The sequence below is a fragment of the Hermetia illucens genome, chromosome 4 (assembly GCF_905115235.1).
Source record: "Hermetia illucens chromosome 4, iHerIll2.2.curated.20191125, whole genome shotgun sequence".
NCBI lineage: Eukaryota > Metazoa > Arthropoda > Insecta > Diptera > Stratiomyidae > Hermetia > Hermetia illucens.
Window position 1 is genome coordinate 170872644 of NC_051852.1, and position 23062 is coordinate 170895705.

General features: G+C 42.2%; 1 protein-coding gene across 1 annotated transcript in view; it reads right to left on the reverse strand.

Moving 5' to 3' along the window:
- Window positions 1-22824, reverse strand: part of LOC119655603 — a 209265-nt gene extending 186441 nt beyond the window's left edge. The window contains exon 1 of the mRNA XM_038061559.1: window positions 21781-22824. The gene's annotated coding sequence lies outside the window, so the exon portion shown is untranslated. The remainder of the gene's footprint in view (window positions 1-21780) is intronic.
- Between the last annotated feature and the right edge of the window lie 238 nt (window positions 22825-23062).

A 23062-nucleotide genomic window follows, 5' to 3' on the forward strand; every position in this document is an offset into this window, starting at 1 on the left:
CACGATTTTATTTTTCCCGTAAAGCTCAGTTTTAAGGACAAGATCCAGACGCCGTTCAAATTCCCCCAGCAACTTAGATTTGATTATTTCCACAGCAGGTGTTGTTGCTTGCAATATGCCGAGGTATTTGTACACGTCGTCCGAATCCATATCCTCAATTCGGATGTTATTTTGGCTGTATCCTTCGTTATCGGTGTGTTTTCCCCAAACAATTGTTTCTATGCGACATTTTTCCCCACCCAGCTGCATGCCGATATCCCTGCTGAACCGGATGGTGATGTCCAGCAAGGAGCGAAGTTGGTTCTCGTCTTTGGCATACATTTGATGTCGTCAATGTAGATTAAATGGCTTAATGTACATTTCGACAATATGCCATGCTTGACTTGGAACCCGTATTTGCTTTCATGCAAAAGATGGGATAGCGCATTCAAAGCCAAACAAAACCACGGTAGGCTTAGAGAGTCGCCTTGGAAAATGCCACGCCTGATTGGTATCTTGGTATCTCTCCTGATGTTTGTGAGGATACCGATAGCTTCGTGCTTCAATTCTTCATTACTGTTCTCAGAAGAAGAACGACATTCGGGTTGATTTTATACAAGCGTAACACTTGTAGTAACCACGAATATGATATGGAGTCAAAGGCTGATTTATAATCGATGTAGGCTGTCGAGATATTTCGTTTCTGATGGACAGCCTGCTTTGCAGTTACCGTATCGATTATAAGCTGTTCTTTGCAGCCTCGGGAGCCTTTTGCGCATCCTTTCTGCTCCTCAGCTATCAATTTATGAACATCAAGATGTTTTGAGATGTTCGCGCACAGAACTGAAGTAAAGACCTTGTAGATGATAGGAAGACAAGTAATTGGTCGACATTTAGAAGGGCAAGAGGCACCCTGTTCCTTGGGGATGAGGAAAGTTATCCCCTTGGTGAAAAATGGTGGAACTAAATCAGGATCGGCAATCATCTGATTGAATTGATTTGCCAATATCTTGTGAGTGCTCTTGAGCCGCTTCAGCCAGAAGTTGTGAATCTTGTCAATTCCTGGCGTCTTCCAGTTACCTGCCTTGTCAAGGGCTGCTTCAACGTCGACTTCAGTTACGTCAGGCATGGTCATTTCGGGGAGGGCCTCGCATGAACGCATAAGGTGTGGGAGCCACGCTGCTTCTAAATTGCAACGGCTGGATTCGCTCCAAACACTTCTCCAGAAGTCTTCTGCCTGATCCAGATCGAAGTTACTTTCCCTATCTGAGTTGGTGAGATTTTTGTAGAATCCCCGTTGGTTCTGGAAGAACAAGGTGTTGTCTGTCCTTCACTGAAAGCTTTTCTGATACCTACGGATGCGATTGGAGCATACCGCAAGTTTCTGCTTCAGCACCTCGAGGATTTCTTCGATTGGCATATCATTGGACAGATGGTAGTTTCCAATGATGTTCGCAACGCATCTGTGCACTCTTGGTGATGGATTTCCAAGGAGTGCTTGCGTCACACGACCAATCTCCTTTCTCAACTTTTCGACTCTTTTGTTGAGTCGAAACACCCAGAACGGTAAAGTCCTTCTGCGCATACCGCTGTTATTCGCTCTAAGATGTTGGTTATGGAGACGAATAACCGTGGCAGCTGCAACGTAGATCAGGCTGTGAACCTATGTAGCAGTAATCTCGCTAGCCAAACGATCAGCCAAAATACTGTCAACGGCAGCAATGATGTTAGTAGTTGCCGAAGTAAACTTCAGTTTTGGGATCTTTGGCCTAGCGTCTGGGAGAATCTCAGCATACTCTGTGAATGCGACCTGGAATGCGGTCAAAGCCTCATTATAAATTGGGTCGACATCCCCAGTTACTAAGCTTCTCCTGACTACTGGATTCATGGAGTGCCTTACAGGTGGAGTACTTGTGTTACTCCTTTGACTAGTCCGGTAATTTGATGACTCCAGCCCGAGCTCAAGTGAAACCTCTTGGAAGATTTGTTGCCTAGTTGGTAAGGCAACTCGGTTGTTATTCACTATCACTCGGTATTGATTGACAACGTTCTGCTCCGGGACATGACTTAGTTCCGGGAAGCGGGTTATGAACGCGTCATGGAGTCGATGTCTGTACCCTAATGGATTCCGTTCCAAATTCGTGACACGGTAATAGGCGCGGACGATAAATTCGTTAAGTTGGTTCGTCCAAACCATACGATGCCTAGGTCTCCCGTCCCTGGTGGTTAACGGCATAACCGCCAAAACATCCAAGGGCGAAGAGCCGTTCTGGTGTTGTTGAACGACCCTTAATCGTGTTGGGTACTGTCTTCGTGTCCCTTTTCCCCAATTTTGTTCCCACGAGTATTGGGGAGGCAGTCAACCCTGCAACAGAGCCCCAATGTTGCAATGTCCCATGGTTACCTCCAAAGGTAGGGAAGGTATTTGGAGGGGAGCCGCTGAAATACAGTGTAACGTCACTGCAATTCATCCGATAGGCGCGTCAATCCCTTCACCCCGGATTACGGATTTGTTAAGGAGGTTTACTCCCCCTGAAAGGGAAGAATCGGTAAGGGAGGACGAACACAAAGGGAAACGTTCTGCTTGTCCGCGGCTACTTATTTACAAGATTATCTTGCGATATTCGTAGCTGACCCGGTGGGTCATGTCATTATCCGCAACCCATGACACGCACCTGGTCGCATGCACCTCTGCGTTTGCAACTCAGGTGAGGATAAACCTGGTACGGTATATATATATATATAATGTGTGATTTTATATAAAACATATGATACTTCCTTCTTACTTTTAATGTTGACTTAATAGTCTCAATAAAATCCTTATAACTAATTTACAAAGACAGGCGTCATTTTTCATTTGATATCGAAATATTCATGAACGGATAGACATTGAGGGAAATGGTTTCTTCTATTGCATCTATGAAAACTCTCCAACATTACACGTAGGTGGTTACATAGGGGATACATGTAGAACTTGATGGTATTATTTGAGATTACTTGTCCCATAAAATCTATACGATCCGTTTATTGTCACCTCCAGTTCATTGACTCCAATGTTGCTTTGGAACTCAGTCTGTCGACCGCACTGTGATTGTGGCTTGTATGCAAAGTATGTGTTGCGCCTCGAACCGCAGACCTCAATGACGGCCCAAGCTATCAACCATAAGGTTCGTTCGTGTTGCACGTTGTTCCGAGCAAACTTTAGATATTTCACAAGTAAGACGTCTCTAGACATTATTCCATCTTATGTTGCTCTGCATGTTTGACTTGTTCGTTTGATTTCAGTCGTTCACTCTTCCTTATCTTTTTTGAGCCTGGACTTCTTTTCAGGTTCTTAGCCTTACCCAGTCGCTTATTACATAGTAGGTACGTATGGTTGGAGTCAATCTTGCAATGGTTGCTTGAGTGGACGCCAACGTCGCGTCAACATCTTGAAAAATATAATAAATGGCTTACCTGAGCCAGAGCACTATGGCTTTACGTCTAAATTTCTATGCTCGAATAACACAGTCCATATGTATCTGCGCTCATTTAATCGGACAATCTTTTCAGATCTCCCCAAATCACAAATTTCATTTTCCTTCCTAATTCTCTTATTGGTCTTTCAGATGTTCCGAAAGGTTACAGAGAAGTAAGCAAGCACACATACGTATATCATATCATATTTTGCATTTTATCCGTGACATTGTAATGCCTGGCCGATTGGTAGTTCATTTGCATATAATGCAAAAGTCGTGTATGTCTTCTTTCATTTGAATGAGAAAAGTCTGATCGCGCTTCCATAAAGTCGCTGCGTCGTTCTTCTAGCAGCAAAGCATGACACAAAGAAAAAAATCGAAATAATAGAATGAATAGACGGAGGAGATGGATATGTGCCCATAGAGCACGCAAATGCATACCAGCACCCAATTAAAATATTCGTGGTCCCAAAGTGGAAAATTTGCATACGAAATGATTTATTTTAAATTGACTGAAGTATCTACATATGTGCTGTGTGATGCCAATCAGGAAAATTCTGAATATTAAAAAATTTGTTAAAATGCAAATGTAAATTCATATATTTTTACCTTGTGCGGTTGGAAGAGTCTAACGTAAACCCATTGTCATGAAAATATGAATATTCGGTTGAGGTGTCTACCGCATCTGATAGGATTACAGTTATTTTTATTAATATCTTTTTTGACCTAGATGATTAATTGTATTTTTAACATATTTAACTAATAAAATGCTTGGAACCTGTACCTGTTCTACTTGGCGAAATTCCGTTGCTTTGCAACTTCAAGTAGTTTCCCTTTTCAACTGGAGCTTCGTCCTTAAATTCAGAGGGGATCTTACATGATAGTATATCGTGATATATAGTCAGAATGAAAGCTTCAGATATATTTGGGTGACCAGTCAAAATGGCTCCTGCGCGTCGTTTTCTTCCACAATTAGATGGTGCTCGCGGTGCCGCCTTTGGATAAGGGCGAATTGATTCAACAGCCGTTTCAAAATCAGTTTCCTCCTCAATGCTTGAATCGATTAAACCTGTCCAAAATCCTTGTTGGACCTAGTGTCTCTTCCACCTCGTTGTTCAATCTCTCTTTTTCAGACGGTCCTTGCTGGTTCCTCGACACCTTAGATGAGGTTTCTTCAACAGGATACACATCAGGATGGGCCGTTACTTCAGAAAGAATATTGCTGCGTGTGAGTCCAGCATCCATAGCTGAAGAAGCAATTCCAGGAATGTCGTATATTGACATGGAGCGTCCAGGATTGGCAAAACTGTTCGATCGAGCGGTTGGAGCTGATGGTTGCAGTGAGATGGGGGAGAGAGGACAGAAATGCCAAACGCAATGAAAAAAATTTAAAATTGTCAATGGAAACGAACGATTCGTGGTTCTCGAGTATGAGAAGAACTGGGCTGTTTTTGGGTCATCCGCAATCATCATCATCATCATCATCAACGGCGCAACAACCGGTATCCGGTCTAGGCCTGCCTTAATAAGGAACTCCAGACATCCCGGTTTTGCGCCGAGGTCCACCAATTCGATATCCCTAAAAGCTGTCTGGCGTCCTGGCCCACGCCATCGCTCCATCTTAGGCAGGGTCTGCCTCGTCTTCTTTTCCTACCATAGATATTGCCCTTATAGACTTTCCGGGTGGGATCATCTTCATCCATACGGATTAAGTGACCCGCCCACCGTAACCTATTGAGCCGGATTTTATCCACAACCGGACGGTCATGGTATCGCTCATAGATTTCGTCATTGTGTAGGCTACGGAATCGTCCATCCTCATGTAGGGGGCCAAAAATTCTTCGGAGGATTCTTCTCTCGAACGCGGCCAAGAGTTCGCAATTTTTCTTGCTAAGAACCCAAGTTTCCGAGGAATACATGAGGACTGGCAAGATCATAGTCTTGTACAGTAAGAGCTTTGACCCTATGGTGAGACGTTTCGAGCGGAACAGTCTTTGTAAGCTGAAGTAGGCTCTGTTGGCTGACAACAATCGTGCGCGGATTTCATCATCGTAGTTGTTATCGGTTGTGATTTTCGACCCTAGATAGGAGAAATTGTCAACGGTCTCAAAGTTGTATTCCCCTATCCTTATTCTTGTTCGTGCTTGTGTTTGACCAGTGCGGTTTGATGTTGTTGGTTGATTCGTCTTCGGTGCTGACGTTGCCACCATGTATTTTGTCTTGCCTTCATTGATGTGCAGCCCAAGATCTCGCGCCGCCTGCTCGATCTGGATGAAGGCAGTTTGAACGTCTCGGGTGGTTCTTCCCATGATGTCGATATCGTCAGCATAGGCCAGTAGTTGGGTGGACTTGAAGAGGATCGTACCTCTTACATTCACCTCAGCATCACGGATCACCTTCTCGAGGGCCAGGTTAAAGAGGACGCATGATAGCGCATCCCCTTGTCGTAGACCGTTGTTGATGTCGAATGGTCTTGAGAGTGATCCTGCTGCTTTTATCTGGCCTCGCACATTGGTCAGGGTCAGCCTAGTCAGTCTTATTAATTTCGTCGGGATACCGAATTCCCCCATGGCCGTGTACAGTTTTACCCTGGCTATGCTATCATAGGCGGCTTTAAAGTCGATGAACAGATGGTGCAACTGTTGTCCATATTCCAACAGTTTTTCCATCGCCTGCCGCAGAGAGAAAATCTGATCTGTTGCTGATTTGCCTGGAGTGAAGCCTCTTTGGTATGGGCCAATGATGTTCTGGGCGTATGGGGCTATCCGGCCTAGCAAGATAGTGGAGAATATCTTATAGATGGTACTCAGCAACGTGATACCTCTATAATTGCTGCACTGTGTGATATCCCCCTTTTTATGTATGAGACAGATAATGCCTCGTTGCCAATCGTCAGGCATTGATTCGCTGTCCCATAATCATGGAGTACAAATCAGCCAAAAGGAGACTCCGCAACGCAATCAACAAGAGCAAAGCTCGTTGCTGGCAAGATCTGGTCGACGAGGTGAATGGGGATCCGTGAGGACTCGGTTACAAACTGGTAACCCGAAAAATCGGGACTCTGCGGAAACCCTGTTCACTTAAGGCCCAGCAGATGGACCGCATTGTGAGGGCACTCTTCCCTGCCCACCTCGTATGGGATGGTGACGTCGGCGCGGAGAGCGCAGAGGACTGTCCACTTTTCTCTATAAAAGAGTAGGAACAGTCAATCCTCTCTATGAAAAACAAGAAGGCGCCAGGACCCGATGGTATTCCAGCAGAGGTATACAAACTGGTATTTCAACACCGGTCAGACCTATTGCTCGGCGCATTCAACGCTTGCCTGAAAGAGGGCATTTTCCCTGCTCGTTGGAAAGTTGCGAGGCTCGCGCTGATCCCTAAAGGGAAAGGCGATCCCGAATTGCCGTCTTCATACCGCCCACTATGTATGCTTGACACTGCTGGGAAAGTGCTCGAAAAGCTCATCAGAAGTAGACTTGCTGATACGCGCTGCCGAAGATTTATCTCCCCGGCAGTTTGGTTTTAGAGCAGGGAGATCGACAATTGATGCTGTCATGCAGGTCGTGGACGCCGTTCGACGAGCAGAGGCACATAGTCGCCGAACTCGACGGGTGGTGCTCCTCGTAACGCTTGACGTCAGAAACGCCTTCAATTCCGTAAGATGGAAAGACATTCTAGACACACTAGACAATACCTTCAACGTGCCGAACTATTTCTTACGGATTTTGAGGGACTATCTGAGAAACCGCTCCCTGCTCTATGAAACACTAGAGGGTCAAAGGTGGATGGAGGTCACGTCGGGAGTAGCACAGGGATCCATCCTAGGGCCGGACCTCTGGAACGCTACCTATGACAATCTGCTTAAAGTCGACATGCCAGAAGAGTCACGCTTGGTCGGCTATGCAGATAATGTCGCAGCGCTTGTTGCTGGACGCACTGTCAAACAGGCGCAAAGCAGACTCGGCATATTGATGCGACGGGTAAGCGGATGGATGACTACTCATGGTATCAACCTTGCACTGGAAAAAACCGAAGTAGTCATCCTGACTAAAAAGAGAATTGCGACCCTGCGTCCCATATCGTTCGGCGAGTCGATCTTCGAGTCAAAATCAGCGGTCAAGTACCTCGGGTTGACTCTTGACTCAAAGATGAGCTTTGCTGAGCAAATCCAAGCAGCAGCGAACAAGGCTGCGGCTGGAGTTTCGGCGTTAAGTAGGCTAATGGCAAACATTGGGGGTCCTACGTCTAGTAGGCGACGTCTCCTGATGAGCTCAACGCAGTCTGTCCTGCTCTATGGCGCAGAGGTATGCGCTGGCGCTCTTAAAAAGGAGGTATATCGTAAGCGCCTCGCGCAAGTACAGAGACGAGGAGCTTTACGGGTGGCGTCTGCGTACCACACTGTCTCTGAACCGGCCGTGATGGTGATCGCGGGAGTTATCCCCGTTGCCCTTCTTACTAGGGAGCGTCAGGCCATATACAAGCGTAAGGGAGATGAGCCAAGGGAGGTGATTGCTCGCGAAGAACGGCAACACACTCTAGACGAGTGGCAGCTCTCTTGGCAAAATGAAACTAGAGGCAGATGGACTGCGCGGCTCATCGGCAACTTAGGTGCGTGGCTGAATCGGAAGCATGGTGGGAGTGACTATTTCCTTACCCAATTTTTAAGTGGGCATGGAGGTTTTCGGTCTTACCTGCACAAGAATGGAAAGGCGCGTTCTCTGGATTGTGTGTTTTGCAATGGAGTTGTGGACGACGCCCACCACACTTTTTAAAATCGGTTTGCTGTCTGTCTGTCTGTCCGTCTGTCTGTCTGTCTGTCTGTCTGTCCGTCACACGCATTTTTCTCGGAGATGGTTGTAGCGATTGACACCAAATTTGGTAGAAAGGTGGGAACTGTGAACGCTCACGCATATAGTGAGTTACATCCTTTTACAACGAATTTAAGGGGGGGGGGGTCCCCATATATGCAAAGGGAGGGTATAAATTTTTTTTTCATCAAATATAGTCATGTGGGGTATCAAATTAAAGGTCTCGATTAGTACTTTTCGAAGCCGGTCTTAGTTTTGACATTTGTTGAAAAGGTGGGGGGTGCGGAGGGTTGAAAGTGGTCATTTTTTCAACGAACCCATTCTCAGAAACTACCAAACCGGAAAATCTGAAAAAAATCAGGGGGCTGTCACTATATGGTGCCTAGGCTCCGAAATACCCTTCACACCGATACCTGTTCAAATAAAGTTAATAATAGTACATTACTATAATTTTTAGTAATTGACAGGAAAACCCCCCTTAAGTTCACCCTAGAATCACAAAATTTTGCAACAATATAGGCTACAGCATAGAGCATGATCCTGCCAAATTTGGTGAAAATCGCACTATTACTAACAAAGTAATACTAGGTCAAAGCTGTCGCTTCTCTGCAAATTCGGGACTATGAAAGTGGCTATTTTCACATAATATATGCATATTTTGCGTGCTACATGCTAATGGGACAAATGCACACCCAAATCTCTTTATAAAAGAAATACACAAAACCTTTCATACCTGAAGCGTCCAGCTTCCGGTTTTCCGACTTGTTTTTCTTGTGGAAGGTGGGATGGGGTTCGTCAGCAGCTCTATTTAAACACAGGGGATCTCTCTCCAGACAACATTGTCGAAGGATACTGAGGACTGCTGACAGGTGGAACCATGTTGCCCATTACGTTCGGGCCCTTCTCGTTGCTAAGAAGATAGAACTCGACCGGTGGAGGAGCCGGATAGCAGGGGGTTCCTTGAACTGACAGTTCCCTTCCTCCTCTCCCCTCCCGTTGGTGAAAGGAATTCCCTGGTTTGAAGGCTCCGCAAGGCGGAAGAGTTCGAGGACTAGCCCGAAGTAATGTGACAAACGGTTCCAGGCTAGCTCTCTGACGATGAGGAGGTGTTTAGTTGGTAGTCCAACGACGTACCGAATCGAAAAAAAGAAATCACCTGTCAGCGTGTAGTTCTTCTAAGCAAATTCAGGGGAATCGCTGTTTTTCTCTAAAGAAGGACGTGTCTTTAGCAGCCTCGTAAATTACAGTTTTCCATCACTTGCCACTGGGAGATCTTATCTGTTCCCCAAGACCACAAACTTCTTAACAATCTTTTGCTTTTTTTCGTTTGTTTTGGTGAAGATATCACTACTCTTTGACCTCTTAAAACTTTCTTTTCCTAAAAGAGAAAACAATCATGAAGTCACCCAAGAAGCATCAGTTTCCGATGCTGTTTTGATTGAATATCCGATGAAACAGGTTATTTTTAATTGAAACTCAGATTTATGCGTTTAAATCAATACTCATGCTCGCCATGCTAAATAGTAAAAGCTTACATAAATCGAAATGATGTATGGAAGTGTAATTTTTCATGAGCAGAAAACATTTTTCTTTCATGGTCATAACATTGCCTTTGCCAAGTCGTTGGGTGAAGAATGTCTTGAAATTATTTTGCATCATTTCACATTGCATGCTAAAATGCAGTGTCGAAGTGAAATTCTCTCGTATTCGTCTTCATGTTTCCTTTTAGCTGGTTTCTGAGGAGGCCAACACCTCAATTAGTTTTCATTCGGATTACAACGAGAATAAGAGTCTCGACTCATGGACTGTGCTGTGTATTTTCCATTGGAATTTGAACAGCCGTGGCTATACAACTGTTGCCTGTTTAGTTTCATTAGTAAAAAAGGAATTTTTAATATAATTAATGCATGCGAAGACATTCTCTAATGCAAAGCAAAGTACCTTATCATATGTGGCAGTTTCTATTACCTTTAAACCATATATACATATATCTACATAAGTATATATTGCGCCGTATGAATTTTTATTTTGAATCCATGGATAAGTTGCAGAATTTTATCTGCGAAAGTAAATAAATATCCAGAAGTGTACTCCTACGACCGTAGGTGCAATATATTTAGAGCCAACTGAAAGATAGCGTCTGTAACATACTCCTTCACGCCATTTCGACTGTCCAATATGACTAACGTCTTTCACTTAAGCGTTCAGTCAATATGTGGTTTCTTCATTTGCATCTTCTTTTTCTCAAGATAATGACGAACCACAAGGGATTACCTTCCACGGGACTTGACTGTAACTCCTAGCTGGAACCCCGAAAGATAGTGGTGGTAAAGCAAAATCGGATAGCCCCTATAGAACTACTTTGTAATTAAAATTCAGGTAAGAGAATATCGAAATATATGAAAACGGGTTTACCTGACCATGTCCGTAGATATACACCAACAGTTGCATCCATTGGAGGCACGGAGATTCAGATTCCTCTATTAATGAAGTTAGCCGCAAAGTGATGCAAGCTATACAAATTAAAGATTGTGAAGAAAGATACATCTACTTCGTCCGTCTAATGCCGTCGTCCGCTCTATGCAGATCATGCCTTAAGTAACACAAAGAGGAAAATGAAGATGAACCACTGAAAAGAAAATGCAGAGTCGAAGAAACGGGAGAGTACATCAAAGCGTGTTGCAGGCAGACAATAGATTGGCAAACTTGTTGATGATTTGGTTGCAATTCCCTTTATGTGTGATGCTTCAGACAAACGGAGAGGCTTTAGCCTTGGAATATTCAAGGTAGCAGATGTGCGATTAGCCTGGGATATTATAAATAATTCTCTGGGCAAACTAACTTGATTCCTTAGTCATTTTAACCCTTTGCAAGGGAAACTACTATTTTTTTTTTTCACAATATTATATTGGACTTCATACACAATCTTATGTACGAAGGAAAAAAGTTTAAGGATTTCCAAGTTCCAGAAACCTCAATACTTCCGCTCCACTCAACTACCAATTCCTGGCAACTTCTGACATGATTTGATCCGACGACATCAATCAGAATGGTTCCTCTTAAATTTGAAAACAAGCTCTTACCGGGAAACTAAAAACGGTGGTCGATCACGACAAACTCCCTTTAAATCCAGCCTCAAATATTTTAACTTGCTTCGTTCGTCGTTCGCTCTTAACCATGTGCTTTAACTCTAGCCGAGGAGTTTACACCTTTCCACTCGTCGGGCAGGGGAAAGTTGATGCTATTGGATTTTGAAACCAATTTTACGTTAATTTCGCTTATTCAGTTCAGGGGACTCACCCCCTCCTCCCTTACCATCTCTCAAAGGATCTAACATCGTTGCTATTAACACCAGTGTCAACTACGTCATTCTGGGATAATAAGTTCCATGGTGTAGCACACCTTGTGATGCAATGATCGCCTTTCCTCAAGATGTGACCGCTCTACTGCCACTTCTGGAAGGAAGGAAGATTATCGGTGACAGAATGCAATCAGCATAGTCCGAGTGTTTGAAAAAATATGAAATAATCCATACAACTCCTTCAAGCTCTCCAGGCAAACCAGCATAAAATACGTCACTGATGACGGAAAGAAAAAGTATCGATGACAGAAGGGAGTGCTAGCAGTCCTCGCTTTTGATTTTAAATTCCTCTGAAATTTTTTGATGTGGTCCTTGTCGACTAAAATCTCAAGGTGTTTTTTGATACGCTCGAGGATTATTTTCGATGGCAAGGAGCACACAAATAATGATAATGTGAAAGATCTCACGTGTCTAGGATTGGGGGTGAAAGCGGAAGCAGCAACTCGGAAGGAACTGCCGGTGCTACAAGGATCCGTTCTTCGGTGTTAAACATTAATGGCAAAGATAATGCAGGGTCGGTTTGGAGTAACAATTTATACGTACATTTTACAGTGGCTTGAAATACACAACAAGTTGAACTACACCAGACAATATACCATTGAGAATCCGTGTTTAACGCTCATTACATATCTTGAACTGATCATCATCTTCAAGAAAAAGCCTAAAGCTTGCGTCCTTCTGCGAGGTCTTTTGTGATGTGACAAACTGTGGCGAAATCGTTGCTATTTGGGGCAGCCTCTGCTTTCCTCACCAATGAAATTGCGGGAATCCCTTTTTCATGGCGACTTTTTGTACTTTTTGACAATAAAAGGGCTCCAACGTGCCGCGCTCATTCCCGCTCGCAGCCATCAACAGAGCTCTGAGTTCCTTATGTTTCTCGATCTGGACGCACGTTTCTGCAATCAGCCAAGTCTTGCAACATCTTTTTGGGATGTGTTTGAAAAATTCATCCGATCAGAAACAAAGACATTTCTGATGTCAATCCAATGAACATCAATATTCTCGGCCAGATTATTTATAATAGAATTTGCGCCGTGTGCGCAGTAATAAAATTTTTCACAAAAAGATCAACCTGTTTTTCTAGTAGCCCATCCACCTGACCATCTCCTGCCCCCATAGCAAGGATAATAAAGTCATCTGCGTATGGGTAGAGGTCGATTGAGTCATTGAGTTTGGGGTAAACCGCGGTTGTGTGCAAATTGAAAAGTATCGGGCTTAAAACACTTCTTCACTTGGGATAGGCTACTGTTTACCGAACACGGTTTTGAGTTTTGAGTTTTGAGTCCAGTTTCGAGTTTCGAGTTTTGAGTTTTGAGTTTTGAGTTTTGAGTTTTGAGTTTTGAGTTTTGAGTTTTGAGTTTTGAGTTTTGAGTTTTGAGTTTTGAGTTTTGAGTTTTGAGTTTTGAGTTTTGAGTTTTGAGTTTTGAGTTTTGAGTTTTGAGTTTTGGGTTTTGAGTTTTGAGTTTTGAAGGACCTAAAAGCTCCATTACGCGCCCTCAGAAAGTATAATTTGGTTTCTTAACCAGCTTATATAAGGTTAAAGTATTTTATCTTTCTCTTGCTTTGTTGAGATCATCCGAGTTGAAGTCCGCATGGCAATTGGAGGCATAAGGTGTTGTATCTAGGAGTACAGATCTTTTGCCATTTTTATTTTCCATTTCTGTAAGAAATGTTTGTTTCTTATCTTTATCCCATGTTGTGAGTTGTCTGGACTCTTTCTGGAAGTTTTTGAACCGGCTGATCTTTAGCCAGAGCTGTTTATTGCCGTTCGGGCTCGACATTTCTTCCAATAAGTTATCCCAGGAGTTTCTTTTTGCCCTCCTGGTTTCCTCCTTTCATCGTTTAGCTACCCGGTTTGTTTCGTAGTTTGGAATTTGTCTGAAAGCTCTCATCGCTTGCATTTTTTACCTTTAGATGGGATCCTAGGTACTTATTCCACCAGGCCTTGGACCTCGTGGTTCTCCCAACTTTGTATGTGGCTATTGAATGGTGAAATTCTTTAGGTCATCCTGGGACTGTAGGTTCTTGATCCATTCCCTAAGTTTGATGTTAGCTACTTTTATCTGAATAACCCCTATACATTTTTTTCGATAAATGTCGGTAAAAACAGCAAATCATTGACCTTCTGGAACAAAGGTTTTTGTTTTTGTATAAAATTTTTAAAAATTAATGAAATAAAAAAAAAGTTTCACAAAAATTGAAAGAGTAGAAAATTTTATACAAACTTGATTTCATAAATGTAGGCGAAACTTGATTTCATAAATGTGGACGATAGATTCCTTTTGCATTTACACAGACTTTCAACCGTTTTCGGAAGTTAACAGAGATGGCTGAGGTACTTCTGGGGTAATTTTGCCTCACGCCTTTCGCAGAGGTTTTTTTTTAAAAACTCAATTAATGCGTAAAATTTAGCATACACGTTTGTTTCGAAAATTCCCCAATAGAAAAATCCAATCAATTCATTAAATCAGGGGAATTAGATAGCTATACATATATCGTGGTCCAGAAATACAGGAGGATTGTTTTTGACCAGTTTAGAATACTTTGTGTAGAATAACCCTGCATCGAATCTAGTCCATTGTCCATTGGTTTCAAACATATGCTATTACTACGGACTGTATATTGCTTTTTTGATACATTGTTCCTTTGATTTTGACTATCAAAAAAATTCAAAGATGCATTTCGTTTTTACAGACATCTCACCATACTATAACACTTTTTGGAGAATGTAGAAGTTGATACAGTTTTCTATAGATTCAGCGGAAATTTTTGCATTTCTTTTTGCGATTTTGCAGCAATGGGAATAACCTATCTGCAACAGAGCAAGTCGATTGTAATTTCTCAATTTGTAAGGTTTCCTACAAAATCCGTTCATTCCGCATCAGATAGTATACGCTCTTAAGGGGGCAGTCTGATTTACAGGCTTCAAAAAATCCATTTTTGCTAAAAATTATTCTAAAACTGTCCAAGCAAATGTCTTCAAAATTTTAGAGGATAATGCAACATATTTCCGAAGTTAAAGCAATTTTAGTGAGCATCCAGCAGGCTTCGCACCTAGATATATTGTATTCTATTAATCGGCTATACTCGTATATACCTGAAAATGTCGAACGGTCCTTTGAAAATTATTTAGAGATTTTTGAGGGTGTGTGCTGAACAGTAATAAGCATAACGGTGTACAATATAACGGTATGCTATAGCATCGGCTTCTACACTGCTTTTTGTAGCGTGGAAGTGAAAACTGATTTCACTTCCACTTTTGATTTTCCCGAGTACACATCGAAATGTGTACCACGGAACCGCGAAAGTGGAAATTCACGGCAATTGTTTTACAAGTGTTCCATCGGACGACAAAGACTTAGACACGGGCCGCAGTAAGCAGGAGTTAACGATGGCCAACTGCGATGACGTCATTATTCATTCTGCGCACTGCTACCGCTTTATTGAATTTATATCTGCGTTTCTCACCATTTCGGAAATGGCAATTTGCTGATCGTACAACCAAAAACGTTGGAAGAAAGCGGGCATCGAAACCTAGGATTTCAAATGATTGTCCAGTGTATAGGTGGTCGACGCGGAATCCATTCAAGCTTCTTGGTATCGCACGAGAAGGGACAAACGTATTCTGTGGCCTTATGGATATTTCGGCAGGTTTTGCAAAATCTACTTGCCAAAAACCTTCAAAAGCTCATGGGTCGTTTACGATTTAAAAGAAAAACCGAGAAACTCGGAGGAAAGAAGTGGCTAAGGAAGAGCGTAATCAAGAAATTGACAATATTATACCATCTAGCAATTCGACGAAATATTGATTCAGTCAAAGACATGAAGCAAACTATTATAGCGACATTATTTCATTACTGTTCCACGGATAAAAATCCCGACATGAAAATTATTCAGAAGGCGTCTAGAGTTGGTGTGAATTGTGCAAGGCTCAAGCGGCGAATAATCTTGCATCTTATAAACATCCGACGAGATTAATCGATGAAACCGTGAAGAAGCACATTCATCCGATTTATAAAGAACTCCCTAATGAGGATTTAATGACGCGTTGCTTAGGCGGCGTGCTCAAAATTCCAGCTAATCATTCAATTCAATTCTGTAGCGCCCAAGTCCGAAACATCTGAATTCCGAGGATTAAATCATCGAAATTGCAGCATATATGACTTCAGGCACTTCCAAAGAGGATTACTCTGCTGTACTCTGCACTATGCAGCTGCTCAATATCATCATTGGTCAGCGATGCAAAAATTTTGCTGACGGGGTCAATGCTAGGCGCATAACGCGGAAGAACCGGCGCCCATCATCTTCTACCAAGGAGGCTCGTACAGCCCGGATATTGGAAACCCTGAATCAGAATGAGCTTTTTGAAGAAGAGGAAAGACTATTATATGGCTCAGGGGTAGCTGTTTAACTTTTAATTACTATAAGTACCCAAAAACTTAGATTTTTTGAAAGCGTAAACTTTATAGTGCGTTTTCTCAAGTTTTCATTTTTACGATTTTTAGAAAACGGTGCCGGTGATAGCAAAAAGCCAAATCGAAAAGAATCAAAGTTATCTACTTTCAGTATTAAATTATCTTCCATTTGACTTAAAAGATTGGACTTTACTATTTTCTTAGTGCATATAGACAAGAAATTTATAGAAAATATATATTCAAAAAAAAAAATTGTCTTCACTGTTTCAGACGCGCCACACGACCTCCATCACTGGCACCAATTAGCAAGTACAGACTCCAAAGCGCTCCGACAAAATTGTCATAAATTTTTATCATTTTAATAACAAACATTTTCTATTAAAAACTGAAGAACGGTACAATATGTTCCCAAAATTACGCTTACCGTAATCATTTACTTCCCTTTCAAAAAAATCGCTGAAAAGACGTTTTTTGGGCTCCTCTTAAATTTCAATAATATTCCTACTTTGCACAATCATTGCTCTAAACTGAAAATGACGCCCAAGCATTCCTAATGTTCGGATACTGAATGGTCATTAAAAACTTTTTTCAATAAAAATGCCAATTCCAGACGGCACTCCATGATATGTGCCTTATTTAAATTAAATTCCATCTTCGCTCTTAATTACCTTCCCGATTTCTTCAAAATCTACATCGCACTAAACTTTTTCTTCATTGCGCTCACAAATTATCGAGAAGGTAGTTGACATCTAATCTGAATGCAAATTAAAACTCCCGACAACCTATCATCCGTCCTTATCTGCAAAACAATTTTGCTTGCATAGTCGTAGCCGTACATATGCACATTCAGCTATTTCAGTGCCAGCAATAGCAATCTCAGCAAATAATGTAAATGAATACCATTGCGAATTGGAGAAATAGAAATTTTTAAAAAAAATATATTAAAAGTTGGGGTTAGGATCAAAATATAGAATACAATGACTAAGAATTTGGGCAAAGTGAATCTGAAACGTGTTAGAAGGAGGGATGGAATAGAACAAGAACAACTAATTGTAGGTTTCATGCGGTTAGGGGGCAACCCATTGGAAATACGGCGGACCTCTGAAGCACCAGAGAATTACAAACATATATTGGCATTCCTAACAAAGTAGTCGAATGAAGCAGATCAACTGCTAATCCTTGTGCTTGTTAATTGCCACCAAGTTAATATACATTACATATGTAAATACTCAACCAAAATATAGTATATTTTCCCCCCTAACTGGTGCTTAGTTGATGTTTTCGCGTTAGTTTCAAAGAACTGACTTTTATTCAAGCCAGGTAAAAGCGGTCAACGAAAAATAGGTGACAGACACTGGGTACAATGAATAAACTTAATTTGCAGATCCAATTTGTAATGATATGAGTGGGAATTGGAGATCAGGTCGATCATCCTGAGTGGCCGAAATCCCCCTGTAGGGTTGTGTTGGTCAAAGCCTCCACGCGGAACAAGAATTGGTTGATGGGCAAAGTTTTCGATGTGCCATCAAAAACCAAGTCCCAGGATGCCAAAATTGAATAAACACGATCCGCTGATTTGGTATTAAGCGGTCGTGCCTGGCATCCATACGGCGAATCGTCATCGTCAGAAACAGGAAAATCGTACATATAGTCGGGTCCGGATCTGTCCTTATGTCGGTTAAAGTTCTCGGATCCGGACCTGTCGTCAAGTCCGTAAAAACCAATGTCACGTCTATGGTCATGTATGTAAAAATTATCTTTATTCTGTCCATACTCACGTCTGTCTTCAAAATGCACTGCACGAGTTGAAACAGGCTGATGTTGAGATGCCTGATGCACTGAGGGCGTGTTCGGGTTCGAGTCTCGAAGCGGAACAAATTGCTCTCGAACCAATCTTTCAACTCGTGAAGCGTCCGTCGCCCTAGCATCCCGCGTGGAAGGACCAACCCAACCCACAGAATCTCTCCGCCGCCTCATCCCACCGTCAGTCGTCACGGCGTGCTGGCAGGTCAAGCTCAGCTGAGCTCCATTGACTTGGAGGTAGCGTGGAAGGAAGGCGATAAAGGTCGCGAGACCCTTGATTTCGTCAATGTGACATGTCGATAATAAAATTTACAAAGAATAAAATAAAATTGGAAACGACCAAAAGGAAGTCCAAGCAAAAAAAAAGAAAAAGAAAAAGAAGCGAAAAGAAAAAAAACGAAGTATATAAAAGAAAGCAAAAAAAAAGTTAAAATAGTTGAACGAATCGAAAAGAAAACGAAGCAAACAAAAAACAAGGCAAAAGAAAGAAAATAATGAAAAAGAAGAAAAAAAAAATGAATTACGAGGACTCCTCTCTTTCTAAATTGTTCAGCTCCATATTCAACTCCCGCAGAACTCTCGGATGACCAAAAAGCCATCCCAACCTCATAAACATTTTTTTTTTCCATCTGTGTGCAGAAAACTTCCACACACAGTGTTTTTTCATGAAGAGACAACAATCGAGTTGCTCCCCGTCGCAGAATATTAAATAAAAAGAACAAGCATAAAGGGATCGCGAGAATTCAATCTTCCTCTTCTGGAGTCAGAGAACAAAATGAAGATAAATCATTGAGGACGGAACGGCACAGCATATAGCCGACTACCTCCGTATTCCATCAAGGATTCATCTCACCCGTCACTTCATCCCTACGAAGAAGAAAAAATATTTAATTTTCTTCAAATTCTGAAACGAAGAGATAGCCGTTTCACATAAAGGTAGGGAAGGACACTCAGAAGCTCGGACGGCAATACCTTTCAGCTTATAGCCGCAAAGGCCCGTAGATCCAAACGCTTCTGGGAGGCAATCACCTACGAGACGTATCTCAAGACAAACACAACAAACGACTAGCTCTTATGGTATACTACCAAGGATAGGACAGGAAACTCTACCTTACAAGGTGGGAAAGGAAATTGAGGCTTAGGAACACTTGCTTCCGGGGAAAAAGGCGTGAAACCTAAAACTAGAAATCTGAAGACAAGTGGATGTGGAGCCTAGCCGGGAACAATATTGAGAATCTATTGATTCCCTATCCGACACCACCAAACGAAGTTGGGAGCCGGAATAGGCTATCTTCCACTTGATTCAGAAAACCTGCAAATACGAAATTAGGCCTGAATCCAGGAAACGTCGGGCCCCACGTTGGGCGCCATTTGTAATGATAAGAATGGAAATAGGAGGTCAGATCGATCATCCTTTCGTATCCTCCTTACTCCCGCGGAATTTCTACAAGGGACATCCTCAAAATGAATAACTGGCCTGAGGATGTCGAGGAAGGGTGGGAACCTCAGGGGCCGCGCCTCATACAAGATCTGAGGCGGAAGGGACAATAATTGAAACGATGATCCGTCATGGATCTTCCTTTCCTTGATCGCGGCACTCGGGTCCGGAGACTTACGGCTCCACGCGCGAAATATTTATTAATGTCGATTTTAGAATCCGGTGCGGACCCACGCATCGGAAAAGACACGTTATTTTGTAGTAGTGAAGCGTGAGGGATCAATGCGCTCAAAGGACCCCCCCCCCCACATTCCCCGAGCCTGGCTAGCACAGAAGCGTGCAAGAACGTGTCGACCGAGCACTTTGATGGAGCTTCAATCTTTGTGGTCGGACCTTCACAGTCAACTTAACCAATTTGTTTAGATTTTTGGGATAGCTCTGCCCTCTAGGTCGTTGTCGGCCACTCAGGATGATCGACCTGACCTCCTACTTCCACTCTTATCATTACAAATTTCAAATATAAAAGTTTTTTTCTTTCTGCAGTCAGCAGTTTGTAGTTGGTAGCGTGAAATTAGACGACTTCATATTCCACAGTGAAAACGTGGAAATGTTTCACTATTCTCTCCTTGAATTTCAAATTATTTCAAATTAAGATACAAACTCATTAGGAAATGCCAAGGCGTTATTTAAAATCTGGGTAAGGAAAAAGATGGCAAATATTTTTGCAGCATGTAACATCTAACACAAATAACGAACTGAAAATATATTCATGAACCATTTTGAGGAAAGGGTTAACTAAAATAAATCTCAGAAGTATAGGAGTCGGCCGATCTGGTTTCCATATTGTTGTACATTTTTAAACTGGTTAAAGTCTTTAGTGGTATTGATATAGTTGCACTTACTATGCACATGAGGAACAGATTGGAAAACTGGATAACTTCCGCATTAGTGTCAAGGAAAGAAGAAAGTGGCAAATCACGACCTCTAATGGAACATCGAAAATAGATTCTAACGAGGCACAAAGGGTGCCAAATAAAGTAAGTATTCACGCTTACTATGCTTAGAAAAAATGAGGAAATGTTGATTGAGTGTGCTTGTAGGGATTGGCTCTTGAAACCTTTCTAGCAGCAAAAAAATCCTGAGAGAATGTTATCCTAATTAGCTTTAGTTTAGAGGAAGTTTGTTCAGATTTTTCATTTCTGGTGTCGAATATAAAGTTTAAGAATGACTTTCAACATAAATGAAGTCCAACTTGTGGATATTGGTAAATCTGAAAATCTTACGGAACCAGACACAAGTCTGAAACTGGCACTTCGGGTATAAAGGTTTTGTGTTCATCTTATGTGAGAAACTTCCTACGCACATTTTTCCATGCGTATATGGCTAAAACCCTAAAATATTTCTTCATATAGTATTTTTTCAAACTACAAGAAATACGTACATACATATTACAGACAGAGATATTATGCTCCACCCAAACAAACAGGTCCAGGAGCGAGATATTTCCCAGCTAAGGAAGGCATATAGGCCCAAACACAACAGCGGAGTGATTGCATGCATGCGGAGTGAAAAAGCTGTCAAATGAAGTTCATCACACGGACTTGTATGAAGCAATATACAACAAGTCCGATGCGCAACACGGCAACGCAAAAAAGTTCGGAAAATTGAACTTTTGCGATGCGTGACAGATAATAGTTTGATGCAGCATTTGCAATATGGCGGCGCTTTTTTAATTCGTATGGATGAGGATGATCCCACCCGGAAAGTCTATAAGTTCAATATCTATGGTAGAAAAAGAAGACGAGGCAGACCCTGCTTAAGATGGAGCGATGGCGTAGGTCAGGACACCAGAAAGCTTTTAGGGATATCGAATTGGTGGACCTCGGCGCAAAACCTGGATGTCTGGAGTTTCTTATTAAGGCAGGTCTAGACCGGATACCAGTTGTTGCGCCGTTGATGATGATGAAATAAATTTTTGTAAGCTTTACAGTCGTTTCAATTTTTAGTACAAAAACGGCCATTTCATTTGCAACAACCTAATAGATTTGGTTATCTCTTTAATACCGGTTGAAACAAACAACCAGCAGTCTGAAGTTAAAAAAAAAATCAGTCATTTCAACAGTTAAAGGTAAGACATCATTACCCTTAATCCTTGGACAAATTTTTTATGTCTATATATCATAATTGCTTCATTTTTTTCCCACATACCACACAATACACAGCCTTCAAGCTTGTCTGAAAACGAAAGACTTAAGACAGTAACCTGAATTCATATCGTTATCAACTGAACCATCAGTCACGACAGTAGAATTCAAATTGGAGCGAACCCACTTCAAACTGATACTTCAAGCCTTTTTCCGCTGAAATTCAAAACGCGTAGGTGTTTTGTTAGCCTCCCGAGCGTTTGCATTATTCAGTACAGCCACGAGCACATATGCTGCCCGCCCTGCTTCAGATCTGCATGCATATCAACCCACAAACATCTGTCTTTTTCCCTCGTTATTGTTAAACAAATTACCTGTCTGCTACATATCCCAACGTCCCGCCATCCGAAAAGAAATATTAAATGTTGACGCTGTCCAAGAACTTTTTCTGTAATCCAATCAAGTGCATTCCAGAGCAAAATCAAACTATTGACAAGGTGTCGAAGAACACAAGCAAGAAATCACTTTCAGAGGCACACTAAGTACTGTATTGGCACCGCACCAGGTACTAGCAAGGGTGGGGGAGCACTTTCATACGTTTCTGTAACGGCTTTCCTTAGAATTACTTCAAGTGATAAGCTACGAAGCCGGTCGATACACGATAATTAATAAGAATCGCAGCAGAACTTTCGAGTAGGGGATCAGATTAACATTTTGCATTCAGAACTGGTTTCCAATAGTAAATAGCGGAAGGGAACTCAGATGAGACTTAACTGCAACCTCTCATCAAGAGGTGGTACCCGTCATCACTATCACTCCTCGTACACCCGCACTCGAGAACGAATTCGTTAATTTCCAATTGGATAAACACATCAAACAGAATACATTAATCGGAAATTGAGAAACAAAAAGACCATCGTCACACGCCGCGGTCAATGTTGCAGAACCACACGATTCGCGACTGCCACCACTGCTTGGCTTGTTTGTTATTCGGAGGAAGCCAAGAAGCTGAAAAACCGGTGTTCACGGCAAACACAATCACACCGCGGCCATCTTACGTTTTCCTGTACACCGCGCAAGGGAGCCAAGAGTCCAAGAAGTATTCCTACACAACGTGCACCTTTCGCACTATCGCCCTGCAAACAGGACCATCATTGGACATGTAAAAGAAGGCTTTGAACTGGATTACATCGACCCGACGGAGGAGCCAATCTCACTTTTCAGAAGACACGTACGTCTGTTTTTTACCACCTTAAATACTGACTCCTTGACGGCAAATTTCTTTCATAACTTCACGTACAAGAATCAATGGTTTCCCGAATTTTCTACGCATCGAACACGAAATACTGTCTTCCACAGGCAGACTTCCATACTCAACTGAGATCAGCCATTGGATCGATCAGGTAACATTTGTTTACCTGTGCCCGGTTGAATGCGCTCACCTGGCTCAGTCTTGTGTTCATGAGCGAATGCAGACAGGTGAGAATCGGTTAAGAAGCCCCTCAAGTAGTTCGTTGGTATCCACACAAGCATCTTGTTGAATTCTCTTTCCTTCTCTTCGAGCTATAAAATAGTAATGAGAAGTACAAAAAATTTAATTTTGGAATGCCAAAGAGACCAAGCTACGTTTAGTATTTGTAAATTTAACATTTAAGG